General features: G+C 36.4%; 1 pseudogene; it reads right to left on the minus strand.

The window, feature by feature from the left end:
• Positions 1 to 245: 245 nt before the first annotated feature.
• On the minus strand, positions 246 to 443 carry LOC142438100 (small nucleolar RNA U3; annotated as a pseudogene).
• Positions 444 to 15,133: the final 14,690 nt, after the last annotated feature.

Below are 15,133 nucleotides of genomic sequence, written 5' to 3' on the forward strand. Positions count from 1 at the left end.
TTTGGGAGTTTCTGGTATCCATAATGAAATAAGCTATTTCCTGAATAGTTTGTGAGTTTTGTGAGACCTGGATATGGATTGTAGAACCTTGGAACTTGAGGGGAAAAAATAAAGGGTGAAGCGGTGGCTTACATCAGGAATAATGGAATACTACAGAAGCAGAAATGGGGCATCTTTAATCTCTGCCTCATTGGGCTTGGTTTGCATTATTCATTCTATTTTTTCTTTTTTTTTTTTTAATGAAAGCCACTCAGACTGCATTCTCGCCCTCTCTCTGTGGACAAAGGCAGAGAAGAATGATCATCACTGGCAAATGGCAACTACAGTAAATCAGCACCAAGAGCTGGCTTCAAGCTCAGGAGGGAGTATAGTACCTCTTCCTCATGGCCTTCGGTGCCCTACACAATCAAAGAAGGTTATCTCATAACCAACTGTATAGATGATGCCTTAAGACATAGTCTTTGTATTAATCATTCTAAAATAAATGATCTTGGTACATAGCAAACCATATGGCAATTAGGTATGTTTTTGTCTGCCATTTGCAGTAGATTGTAAAGGGTTTATAATTTATTAATTTATATTCCCAGCATCTGGCACACACCAAGTTTTGAATTAAGTTAGAATAAATGATGCAGAGGTCAATTTGCTATTGACAATGCTAAATCTATACTCATGGAGGGCTTTATTAAATTGTATGCCTTACCTTTCTGTTTACAATGAAGAAAATGAGCGTGTGGCCTCCAGTACTTTCAAATTCTATAACCTTCTTAATATTACTCTACATTATTGCAAACATATTTTGTGGCTCCCATCTCTTACTTTAACCCCACACCATATCGTGCATTTTTCTCTGCACCGCTTTGCTTTTCCATATAATTGTGTCTTTAGCACGTTGCTCTTGCTTCAGTTCTTCTTCCAGCTTGTTTTTCTGATAAACTCAAAGACCATTTCAAATATTACTTCAGTCTGAGATCTTTTCAGCATAATTCTTTGTGTTCTCGTAAAAAGTAGGGCCTCTACCATTTAATTTAGTATGCTAAATTGTTATTCAATTATATTATATTTTTCTTCAATAGAATCACATATACAGCAAGATTAGAAATCCAAACAGCTCACTTTCATATTCCAAGCAATTTGATCAGAGATTCCCCATAATAATAAGACATATTGTTGTGATCTATTCATACAAGGATTATCATATGAAAACTATAAGGCAAATCATCTTTAAAACTCAGAATCTCTGTACATATTCTTGTTCTAAAGCACAGTGTTCAAACATAAACTCTGCTCTTATCAAATCCCCAAAGAAAGGAGAACAGGAAGAGTCCACACGCGATGAAGTGGTTACCAACAAGTTTAGAGGAAGTACTTACTCATCAGATACAGAACTCCAGAAAGCTTTGGAGCACTTATGCATGCCAAAAAAAGATATAACCAAATATTATTAGTAGGCTTGCAAAGAGTGATTTAATGTTATAATTAAAGACCTCAGACAAACTATTTTATAGAAATATGCATATGGATTAAAGGAAAAATCTAAATTCATATTTCCAAAAACTTTTATAATTCAACAAATGAATAGACAAAAATAAAATGAATGAATAGAAGTGGATTAGAACTTAAATTTCTGAACTTTGGGTCTGTGGAAGGCAATAGTTTTCAGGGGAAAATCAAAATCCTTATATAAGTCTCTGCAGCAATTTCGCCTCCAGTGAATTCCTCTGGCCTTTCACTGGCACCATGAATAGCTTTGACCTCCAGAAGAATGAATTAGAGAGTAAATGTCCACCATCCTCGCAACCTGTCTAGGAAGAAGTTGCATTGTCCTTAGAGAATTATCTGAGTGCACTCATAATTGAAACCAGCATGCTAGGATCACATGATCCTGACTGCATTGGTAGTGGGTCCTGGCTCAATCCTGTAACCACTTACCCTTAACCATAATATAGGTCTTCCATTTACCAGAATACATGAGCCCCAATTACGATCCCATGTCCTGTGGTCTTGCCTACAACTGTGAAGTGTTTATCTGCTGCCAATCATACTTTTGTGATAGTTTCCTTAGCCTTTCTATGTCTTCTGTAATTCCCCAGTCCTCTGTAAACCATTCGACACCATTATGACTCCTGTTAATGGTCTTCTATAAATAATGTCTTTGTCTAATCTCTTCCTACTGAAGGCTTAATAATGATCTCCTCAAGTTATATTTGAGATTTGGGGTCTCTTTGTTTATCGTAAAACAAAAGGGATATTCTCAGCAAGATTCCAGAGCCCTCTTTTCTGACAAGATCACTAGGGGTTCAGAAACTGACACTGGAAAAGGGGGTGATTCACTCCCATTTCCATAGTCGCTGGGAGACTCCACAAAGTGAACACTTTGATTTATAAACTTATGATTTAGGGCTTTCAAAAGTTTTATGAAGTCTTATTAAATCTTACTGTGTGCTTCCTCATCTGTGAATTGTTTAAAGTTGTGTTCATTCTCTCTCTGTCTGCAAACACCTTTGTCTGCCTTTCTCTCTTTTTTCTTTTTAGTTTGCTCTGTGCTCTCGCTTTTGTAGGCCCAGGGTTTGTGCAGCTCAGGGGAGCATGGAAACATTGATGATCTGTTTTTGTTTTAACACGTCTACTTTCTATTTTGAGGGAGCTCTGGGGTCACATTTTGTGGATATTTACTGAGAACAGTTAGCATACTTCTAAATTATTTAATATTAATTACATAACTGGAAAAAAGTGAATGCTTTGGGAAACTTAAGGGGTAAGGGGATTGTCCCATGTGGTGTGCACCGAATGGGCCACATTGACCGGGTTTCTTCTGGCCATACCCTGGGGACAAAGGTCAGGTGCTGTGGAATGCAGGGACATTACATCCTGGGTTTTCAAGGCACATGGCATGCTCCAGATGCCGCATCAATGAGATCCAACGAGCAAAATGCACTAGGTGAACTGGAATCTGTATTCTTGTAACCTGAGGATTTAAGACTGAAAATCCATGGTGTCTGAGGAAGCAGGAGACAGATGTAACAAGCTTGATGAACTCTTTGTAGGCAGACAAACATGATCTGGTTATACCAATGCTATATTAAGATATATGTTATTCAGACAAACCAGTTTCTGACATTCTAGATGAATATTATTTTAATTCAATAAGAAAGGCAGATGGAAAACAAAAGCAAAAAAATATAGATTCAGTATTGGGTGCTGGGATTGCATTAAGTCCTACCTCCAAATTAAGAACAATTAGTTCTTACATCATGGCCCTGCTTCATACTCACCCCGCAGAAGGGAACACAGAAGATATGGGTGCCAAAGCAAAGTGTGGTGAAGGAATGAGATGGTGCCCAACTATCAGATAAAGTAGTGATGGGGGTCTGAAAGGTTTGTTTCCAAACAAGCGGTCATCTAAGTGAGATGTCACCCTAATCACCACAGGAGAAGCAGACAAACATCAGAGACTGAAGGATTGAAAATCATTTAATCCGAAGCTACAGGAAGGAATAGGATCCAGCCTAAATTGTGATCATCTAGTTTGCAGAACACTAATGATGACAGTGGGAGCCCAAGATCTATTGGTGGGATCTACATAGGAACTAACCCTCCTGTGGTTTCCTTCAGTCCAGAATAGAGGGATGGCAGGAAAGTGGTCACCAAAGACAGTGCATTGGCTATATGACTATAGAAAATCAAACTGATGATCCTGACTTGAATGGTTCAAACCTTGTCAATCGATCCTCTGCTCTGATGCACATTAGGCTGATAAGGTTTTCAACATTTTCTGTATTGTTTGGCTTTCATTGTTGCTGCTGTTTTTCATGTTGGAGTTTCTCTCAGATATGTTATGTCGTTGGGGGTCACCCTCTTGATTTTTCATTATAGGATTTTCCTAGTTGTCAGCATAGGAAAACCCAGGATTGATGACCCATAGAGACAGCATGTAGAATAAGGGTTTCTGGGGGGGATAATGGTTGGGGTGGGGTGGTAAAAAGGAAAGCTATGTTTTGAAATGGACTGTATTAGCAATTGTACAATACTACTTGATGTGATTGAACTATGAAATGATATGATATTTGTATTAACTCCTAATAAAATAGTTTTGGGAAAAATGTGTTTGCGTGTTTTGTGGGTGTTGTGGGCCAATTAGGTGCCTAGTTAGCCAATGCCATAGACAGTATAGGGAAATTATTAGCAAGAATACATAAATACTTACAGGTGGGAATGTAGAAGGATGCTGCAAAAACTGTCTGGCCTGGTCAATGACAGAGAAGATGAATAGAACTATCAAGAGCATGCCCTGCTTCACGCAAAAAAAAGTGATGCTGCTTTCAGGAAACCCTGTATTTTGTCTGATCTCAACATATCAGAATGGAATTGAATAGACATCTAAAGAGTATTGCAATCTGAGGATAAAGAGTAAGATAATAATAGAAATAAGTGATATGAGAATGAATAGGGACTCACTTTATACTTCCTTTTACTTATAAATAAGCTAGAAATGATTCAAAATAATTTAACAGATATTCAAAGTATATTCTCTTTGAACAGATATTCAATGGTCTTCTTTTGAGATTAATTTGTAGACCAACTTATTTCATCACATTACATGTTAAGATGTTTAATATATAAACAGAATTCCAGGAAGATTTCAAATACATTTACTCAAATTCCCTGAAATAATTATCAGAATATAATTAAAGCCTACATATTATAACTTTGAAGTCATAAATAAGAAATGTGTAAATACTTTCCATTTAAATTAGCTATAGGATATCAGTACTGGGCATATGATTCAATTATTTCTAAGCTAGCTAGGGTTTCTTTAATCTATCTTACATATTATGCCACAGGCCCAGATTAGGTAAATGTATGCACAAAAATGAAGTATGGATTTTTAAGAGTTTTCTTTTAACCTTTTATTTCCCCAAATGTCTTTGGAATTTATATAGTGTCTTTTTGATGATCTAAAAATACATTTTAAATTAAAATCTATTTCATTTCCATAACAGAATTATTTTGCATATATGAAATACATACAGCATGCTGATTCCTAAACAAAATAAAAAGCAATTACAGTAACAGATACTATATTTTTGAAGACAAAAGTTAAATTATTAAATCATAAATATATATGAAGTCAATAAGATAAGCATTAATTCTATTATAAACAAATATATCATTAATTAAGTTTCAAAATGCCCTATCTCCTACATAAATACTAAAATTAGATTTATAGTTAGACGTTATATAAAAGGCTTTAAATATTTTCAAAAATGTATATTAATATAATTTTATAATATATTGTTTACTGTAAAGAACTTCACCACAATGATAAAAAATAGAAATATATTGCTAAATAAAATGATTTATTTTGCTTTATTTCAATGCCTTGGTTTAAAACTTTCTGATCAATATAAAACACATAAGAGTGGTATTCTAATTATTAAAGTAAAAACTAAAAAATATAGGATAAATGAACTTAATTTGAAGCTGGGCATCATTTAAAGTATACCCCTCTTGCTACTACCAGGCAAGCATGGGGTTGCTAACCACAAGGTTCATACCCACCATCAGCTCTACAGCCAAAATATGAGGTTATGTGCACCTGCCCACGGGAGGTTTTCTTCTTCCAGAAAGAGATACAATCTTGAAACGTCATGGAGGCAGTTCTACCTTTTCCTATCGTATAGCTACCATTTAGAATGAATAATATGGGAGTGTGTTTAATTATTTGAATTGATTAAACAGTGTTTTAGCAAGTGTCTAAATGAGGTTGAAAGTGAGCACTTCAGGAAAAAGAACAGATAACATTTTTCTTTAAATGATTCAGCATTAATTGATTAGTCCTGGTCAACTAGCCAACACACTCCTCTGTTTCATTAAGTCAAAATCATTCAGATGCCCAATTGACTATGAAATCAAAAATTTTATAATCTTGCTTTATCACTTTTTTTCATTTGTTATCAACAAGTACTAATTGAATGGCTCATCAGCTTAGCCATTGTTTAGGTGATAAAATGACCCTCTGGATATTTATAATTTTGTCTTGGACAAAAGTTAAAGATAAACCCTCTGCATATTTATAATTTTGTCTTGGACAAAAGTTAAATTTAGAGAAAACAATGTAACAGTGACACATATTTTTCCCTTTTTTTACATCATGTCTAATTTCTAGGAAACTTTCTAGGAGGGAGAGAAGGCAAGCACATCTTAGACTACCTGTTGTTTTTTTAGGTGTCGTCTAGTCAGCTCTGACTCATAGTTAACATCTTTATAGTAAGGGCTTCACAGCAGTTAGGCACAATCAACACCTAATTTTGTGTTGAATTTGGAAAATCAGTTGTTCATATGACACCCGCTATAGTAGTTCTCTTTAAGGTGGGCAGCTAGGCAGCCACCAGGTGTGGAAATCACAAATTAAATTCCTTACTCTTTTTAACTTTCATCTGCACAAGAGCATATTGTAAATACCAATAGCATTCACTCTATGCATAGGTATAAAACATTAGATGGAACTATGTTTATAATATTTATTTAAAAACTCATTATACTTTTGGTGAAAAACTTTATATTTTCCATTTAATTTGTTACTTCAGTAAAGAAATACATACAATATAAAGAGAAAAAAATGACAAGCAACCAGAGAATGACACACTGTCATTTGTTTCAGTTTTGTGTTATTCCCCAAATTCCCACAACATATTCTGAGTGAATTAGGCAATCCCTGCAAGTGTTCGGAAAACTAAAAAAAATTCAGAAAAATTACTCTAAGTTTAGCAAAAGCACAAAGGGATTGCTCAAAGATGAACATGTGATCAGAGAAAAGTACTTGCCTGGCTATTTCTAATATGTCAATAACCATTGTCTAATTGGCTGACCTCTGAAGGAATGAGACCCTACTGCTAAAGTGAGAAGCTGGCGAAAGATCAATCACATGGTCAGAGATGCTCAAAAGGTATCATGGATGAAAGTGAAGAATATTGCAACGAATCAAGAAGCCATATGGAAATATCTTAAATAACAATTTTCTTGTTTTTATGAGGTATTATTTAAAATTTTGTCATGCATATTTTAAAACTCTTATAACATAGTCTAGTTTTGTGTACCTCTTCTACTGTTCTTGTCTTAAGTATTAACTGTATGAACTAATAAACCATCTTTAAGTACATCATATTTTTTATAATTAAAATTGTCTTTAGAGCATCAAACCAGTTGCTAACATTTGGATCTGACCACTGTCTGTGTATAACACAGCCGACATTGGCCAGCTGAATCTATGGTTGCAGCCCCAGTGTCAATTCATCACATTAGGGTTCTCCATCTTTCAATGACTCTCCTCTTTAAAAAATTAGTGTGTCTTTTTCCAGGGAGTGTTTTCTCCTAATAATATGCTCAAAGTATGAGATAAGAAGTTGTATCATCCTTACCTGTACAATACAGTCTGGCCGCCCATCCTCCAATGTAGGTTTGATCCATCTTCTGGCAATCCATGGTGCTGACACTATTGTAGGTTTGATCCATCTTCTGGTAATCCATGGTACTGACACTATTGCTTGCCAAAACCATAGTTCAAATGCTTTGATCATACATCATCTTCCTTGTTCCTTGTACAGCTCTCAGGGAATTATGTTGTGAGATACCATAGAGTTGGCTCTGGTACATAGAGACATTATGCAAAACAGAGTGAAGTGTTCCCCTTTCCGGCACCACCATCATCATTATCCCTGTGCTGGAGCTCATGGTTGCAGCCATGTGACAAACCATCCCCTTGAGTTCCTTCGTCCTGTTCAGAATACCTTTACCGTACCAAGCATGATGTACTTCTCCTGGGACTGGTCTCTCCTGAAAAGTGTCCAACATACATGGGATGAAGTCCTGCAATCCCTCCTTCAAAGAGCATTCTGGCCTTAATTTTCCCAAGCACATTGGTTTGTTCTTTAAGCAGTCCATGGTATTTTCAATGGTCTTTGCCAGCACCACAATTCACACACATCAATTCTTCTTTGGTTTTCCTTATTTCATGTCCAAATTGCACATGTATGTGAGGCATTTGAAAATAGCGTGGCTTTGGTCAGGCACATCTCAATACTCAAACTAGCATCTTTGCTTTTCAAAACTATGCAGAAAGAGGTTTTGTGCAGCAGATTTACCTAATGCAATGCATCTTTTGATCACTTGACTGCTGCTTTGTTGAGCATTGATTATGTCTCCAAGCAAGACAAAACCCTTGACAACTTCAACCTTTTCTTCATGTACCATGATGGTCCAGTTGTGAAGAAGTTGGTAATCTTGGCATTGACTTGTAATCAATACTGAAGGTTGTAATCCTTGATCTCCGTGAATTATTTTTCCAGGTCCTCCTCACTTTCAGCAAGCAAGTTTGCTACATATCACAATTTGTCAACAAGTTTCCTACATTCCTGATGCTGAGTTATTCTTCATGTAAGCCAACTTCTCTGATGATCTGTTCAGCATACAGCTTGACTGAGTATGGTGAGAGGATACAACCACGCCACGCACCTCTCCTGCTTTCAAGTGCTGCAATATTCCCTTGTTCTCCTCTCACAACTTCTTGATCCATGCACAAGTTCCGCCTGAGGATAATGAAGTGTTCTGGAATTCCCATTCTTCTCAAGGTTATCAATAGTTTCCTATAACTCACATATTCAAATGACTTTGCATAGTCAATACAATACAAGTAATCATCTTTCTGGTATTCCATGCTTTAGCCAAGATCCATCTGATATAAACAATTATATCCCTTGTTCTCTGTCCTTGTTTGAATCCAGCCTGAAATTCTTGTAGCTCCCTGTAAGTGTCCTTCTGCAAACATTGTTGGATGATTTCCAGCAAAATTTTACTTGCATTTGATATTGCATTAGTGATATTGTTGTAGAATTTGAACTTTCGGTTGGGTCACCTTTCTTGAAATGGGTACACGTGTGGACTTCTACTAGTTATTTGCCAAGTAGTTGTCTTCAAAATTCCCTGGCACAGAAGATCCATTGTTTCTAGTGCTTCATCAGCCAGTAGAAATATTTCACTTGGTATTCTATCAATTCATAGAGGCTTATTTTTGGATATTGCTTTCAGTGCAGCTAAAATTTCTTCCTTCAGCACCTTGCTTCTTGCTCACATGCTACCTACTAAAATGGTCAAATTTCAACCACTTCTGTTTGGTACTGTGACTGTGTATTCTTACCGTCTTCTTTTGGTACGTCTTGTATCATTCAATATTTTCCCCATAGAATTTTTTAATACTGCAACTCAAAGATTGAAGCTTGCCTATCAGTTTGTTATACAGCGGTGGCTTGTGTGTTAATGTGATGCTGGAAACTGTGCCACCAGTAGTTGAAATGCTAGCAGCGTCACCCAACGTGGACAGGTTACAATAGAGATTCCAGAAAATAGACCACACAGAAGGACTCCACTTTGGAAGAAATAGTTGGTGAGTACCTAACGCATATTATGGAAACATTGTCAGATACTGATATCCTACTGAAGGAAAGCAGAACTCTGGAAGATAGTGCTGGAGGATGGGCCCTTTGGTGGAAAGGTACTTGAAATGTAAACGAGGCGATGTTGCTTTTTCACAAGAGGTTTAACCCTGGTGATGTAAGTCTGGGGAGTGAACCTTGAGGATTTTCATTGGTTGATGGGGTAAAATTCAAGGAAAGAAGAAAGAGCTGCAAAAATCTAATAATCAGAACTTGGAATATATATAGTGTGAATTTAGGAAAATTAGAAGTCATAAAATATAAAATGGAACCAATATCCTATACATAAAATATCCTATACAATGGACCAATATCATATACATATATATGTATATATATACACACACATATATGTGTATATATATACACATATATATATGTGTGTGTGTGTATATATATGTGTATATATATATATATATATATATATATATATATATATATAGAGAGAGAGAGAGAGAGAACTGAAATAGAGTGGTATTGGCCATTTTGAATCAGAAAATTATACAATTTACTATAGTAGGTATGACATGAGCAAGAGGAATGGCACTCTATTCCTTGTCAGAAAGGGCATTTAAAGATGTCCTGAAGTTCAGTGCTATCTGGCTTCAAGAAAATCCAATTACTGCAACTACTGTTCAAATTTATGCACCCACCAGGAAAGAATTCTACCAAAGTCTTCAGTCTTAAACTGATCCAATAAATAATTAAGATGCAGTGACACTTATTAGAGATTTGAATGCAAAAGTTGGAAACAAAAAGGAAGGAACACTTGTTGAAAAATGTGGTCTTGGTGATAGAAATGAGGCTGGAGAGCCAGGATAGAATTTTGCAAGATCCACAACTTGTTTATAGATTCCTATAAACAAAGCACCACCATATACTCCTAAATTCTGCTACCTGTGTGGTATTTCATTTCTAAACTACATAACAAATCACCACATGTTTGTTGGGTTCAATACAACATAAATATATTACTTGATAATATCCTTGGGTTAGGAATTTCATAGTTTATCTAGGCACGCTGCTTAGGGTCACAGGCTGAAACTAAGCACTTGCTTGTGAAGATATTGTACTTTATCACAGTACTGATCTTGCTTCTTTTCCTGGGTTTTCTGCTTGTTGGCATACTTCACTTCTTGGTGTCCTCAAATTGAGGACTGCAGCTCAGGCATACTCCTCCTTATGCAATACTCTGGATAACTGTGCTCTGAAAGGGCAACAGGAGAATGTTTCTACATAAAGGCACTTCTTTTAGGGAATATCTGGACTATACGCAGGGCAAGCTTTCTTTAACTCAAAATCAACTTAATTACATCTGAAAAATACCTTTACTTTTGGCATGTTCTAGTCATCAGCTGAGAGGATGACAATGGATGCGAATAAGAAGTGAGGTCGTCAGTTTATCTTAGATTTCTACTTACCAGAAAGAGCTTTAAATTGTAAATATGAACTTTGCTATATGTGTTAATTGATATTGCTATCTGCGCCAACAAATGGATTTCTTATGTATAATAGAGTGAAACATTGCCCGGTCTTACTCATTTCTCAAAATCAATGCTAGGTTTGAACTTATTCTTGCATTCACGAGTCAATTAGTCTCATGGAGCATTTCAGTTATTGCCAATGGAACGCCACTTGAAAAACACATTCTATTGTTTTTTAGTAATTTAATTTCTCTTGATGATGTGTTCAAAGTAAGCAAGGTGAAGTCTCACTGTTTAATTCTAAGAAACATTTAGACTGTACTTTCTTCAAGATTGATTTGTTTGTTCATTTGCATTCCATTATACGTTCAGTTGGGATTATTCAAATGCCTCAAATATCTTTTTCAAGTTTCCTGTTATGGTACAGCATATATATATATATATATATATATATATATATATATATATATATATATATATATATATATATATATATATTAAATGAAAAGATCCTGGCTTGAGTAAGCACATCTTAATGGGCAAGAGAAAATACGCATCTGCTCTGTTTCCAATCAGGCTGGCCCCACTATGAGACACAATGTCCCTCACTGACCCATAGCACTACGGAGGACAATACTGGTGACACAGTGCAGGAATTGCGCCCATCTGACCCCACCATGCTGAGATGAAACACTAAGCGTGTGCAACAGAACAGCAAGGGGAATAGAGCAATGAGGTCCCCAGGGAGTACCAAAAGTAGTATTTGAGGCCAGGTTGTGACACCCATCAGACTCGACTGGAAAACACTCCTAAGGGTCAACAAACAGATGAACTATTTACAGGTTTTTGTATTTTAGCTGTTTTGGGGTTTTTTGTACCTTTTTGTTGTTTGTTTTGTTTTCTTTAGTTGTTTTGTTTTTCTTTCTTGTTTGCTGTGCATATTATTATCTCTGCAGGTCTGTCTGGATAACATAAGCAGGATAAATGAGCTGGAGGAGAGAACGATGGGGCCTATCATTTAGGGGCACGGGGGAGTATGGGAAAGGGGAAGGCAGGGGAAAGGAAGTGGGTGTTAGCAAACACAGGGACAAAGGAACAACAAGTGATTCAAAATCAATCGATGGTGAAGAGGATGTAGGAGGCCTGGTAGGGCTTGATCAAGGGCAATGTAACCCAGAAGAATTACTGAAACCCAAATGAAGGCTGAACATGGTAGAGGGCCAAGAGGAAAGTGAAAGAAGAAGAAGAAAGAACTAGGAGACAATGGGCATTTACAGAGGTCTAAATACAGGAATGTGAATATTTAAATATGGGGTGACATATCTATGTGCATAAATTTATAGGTTTAGTATTAAGGTAGCAGATGGCCATCGGGCCTCTACCCAAGTATTCCCTCAACTCAAGAACACTTTGTTCTATTAAATTGATATTCCATGATGTTCACCTTCCTGACATAATCGCTGAAGACAAAGCAGGTCCATAAGCAAATGTGGTGAAGAAAGTTGATGGTACTGGCTATCAAAAGATGTAGCATTTGGGGTTTTAAAGGCTTGAAGATAAACAAGTGGCCATCTAGCTGAGAAGCAACCAAGCCCACAAGGAAGAAGCACACCATCCTGTGTGATAACGAGGTGTTGATCGGATTAAGTGTCAGGCATCAAAGAACAAAACTTCATATCATTGTGAATGAAGGGGAGTGGGGAGTGAGAACCCAGGCTATCTGTAGGGAACTGGGCATCACCTTACAGAAGTATCACTGAGATGAGATGGTCCAGTCAGGGTGCAATATACCACCAAGGAAACATACAATTTTCTTCTAGTTCTTTAATGCTGCACACCCCACCCCACCCCACTATCATGATCCCAATTCTACTTTACAAATATGGCTAGACCAGAGAGTGTTCACTGGCACAGATAAGAGCTGGAAACACTGGAAATCTAAGACAGATAAACCCCTGAGGACCAATAATGAAAATAGTGATATCAGGAGGGGTAGGTGAAAGTGTGGGAAGAAAGGAGGAACTGATCACAATGATCTACATATAACCCCCTCCCTGGGGGATGGACAACAGAGAAGTAGGTGAAAGGAGACGTCAGACAGTGTAAGATATGACAAAATAATAATAATTTATAAATTATCAAGGGTTCATGAGGGAGGGAGGGTGGGGAAGGAGGGGAAAATGAGGAACTGATACCAAGGCCTCAAGTAGAAAGCAAATGTTTTGACAATGATGGTGGCAACATAATGTACAAATGTGCTTGACACAAAGGATGGATGTATGGATTGTGATAAGAATTGTATGAGCCCCCAATAAAATAATTTTTTAAAAAAAGAAAAGCAAGGATTTTACTAAGGTGTGCCTTATCAAAATCTTGGTATTTTCAGTTGTCTCACAGCATGTGAAAGTTTGACATTGAATGCAAAAGACCAGAGAAGAACCGCTGCACTTGACTTGTGGTGTGGGAGAAGAATATTGAAGGATCGATGAGCTGCTTAGTTGCAAAACTATCTGTTTCGGAGAAGTGTGGTTATAGTGCTTGTATTGCTACTTATACCAGTGTTTAGTTTTAATGTGTAAGGTTTGAAAGGTTATGATAGTTTCTTTAAATTTTACTTTTATAAATGTTTATTATTATTTTTAACTTTTATTTGTGGAATGTAAGGTATGTAAAGAAAAAATACTATGTGCATTTGCACAGCCCGTTACATGAAAGCAGGGGCAGTATTCCAGGAAACCCCCCTGTATATGGTTCCTTCTATTCTTCATTCCTCACCCTTCCCAGCCCTCCCTGTCCCCCTCTTTCCCCACTTTGGCTTCTTCATAGGTTTCAAAGTCATTTCCTTAGATGTGAAAGCTATATTTTTCCTAAATAATAATGATTTAAATAAGTATTTATCTTTATGATATTGACTAATTTTGTTGAGCATAGTATCTCTAAATGTATCCATGCCATGAGCTGTGTGACAGACTACTCATTTTTTAAGGATGAATAATATCCCATTGTTTGATTGTGCCAGGATCTGTTTATCCATTCTTACACAGGTATGGTTAAATGGTTTTTAATTGTTTCCATCTGTTTGCTATTACAGAAATAGGTACAATAAATGTTTGTATAATTTTTCATGTCTTCTCATTTATTATTTTAGGGTACATATCAAGTAGAGAGAATGCAGAATCAAAAATATTTGTGTTTGAATTTGTCTAAGGAAGTGACATATAGTTTTCCATAGGTAATCCATAGCAAATGCCTTCTTTTCTACAACACTAATGGTGATTATATATATATATATGGAATTCTTCAGATGGATATAACAATAATAAAATAAATATATCTGTGGTAAGAGATTATGGAACAATTCAATATAAGTAGCTAAAATGAGATCATGGGTTCAACTATAGAATATACTATTAACTGCTTATTTCTAATCTCAGTTTGAAACTAGAAATTAAAATAAGCCTACAAGAACCAAAATGTGACCTGGGAAATAGCCCAGCTGAACTTTCAGAACACAGCAAAACAGATCTGCTACACAGAATAGTATGACACGTTGCGTGCTGAGCTTTGCACCTTGCATCAAAACCTTAATTCAGGGGAAAAAGGGTCATTAAAAAGCGAGGAAAGGAAGAAAAGTTAAAACTGATTGTCAGAATAGACTGATACTTAAGGAAATCGAAGAGCTGAACAGAAAATTTCAAAGAACAGCTTGAGATTACAAAGTAAAATATGATCATGAAGTGTGTGAAGACCTAGACTTAGAAAATAAAAAGGAAGAACACACTCAGCATATCTTCAATGGAAAGAACTCCAGAAAAATTCAAGCCTGGAGCTGCAGTATTTAAAGATCCTATGGGCAAAATATTAAATGATGCAGGAAGCAACATAAGAAGATGGGAGAAATACAGTCACTGCACCAGAAAGAACCCGTCAGTGGCACACCGTATTAGGAGGTAGACTATGAGCAAGAGCTAGTGGCATTACGGGAAGGAATCCAAGCAGAACTGAAACCATTAGCCAAAGATAATGTTCAAAATATTGATGAAATACCTATTCAAATGTTTCAATGGGTTGATGAAGCATTGGAAACACCTACTCAGCTAGGTCAGGAAATTTGCATGACAGCTATTTGGCCAACTGACTGGAAGAGATCCATATTTTTACCCAATCCAAAGAATGGCGATTTTACAGAATGCTTAAATTATAGAACCATATCATTAA

The sequence above is a fragment of the Tenrec ecaudatus genome, chromosome 1 (genome assembly GCF_050624435.1).
Source record: "Tenrec ecaudatus isolate mTenEca1 chromosome 1, mTenEca1.hap1, whole genome shotgun sequence".
In the NCBI taxonomy this organism is placed as follows: domain Eukaryota; kingdom Metazoa; phylum Chordata; class Mammalia; order Afrosoricida; family Tenrecidae; genus Tenrec; species Tenrec ecaudatus.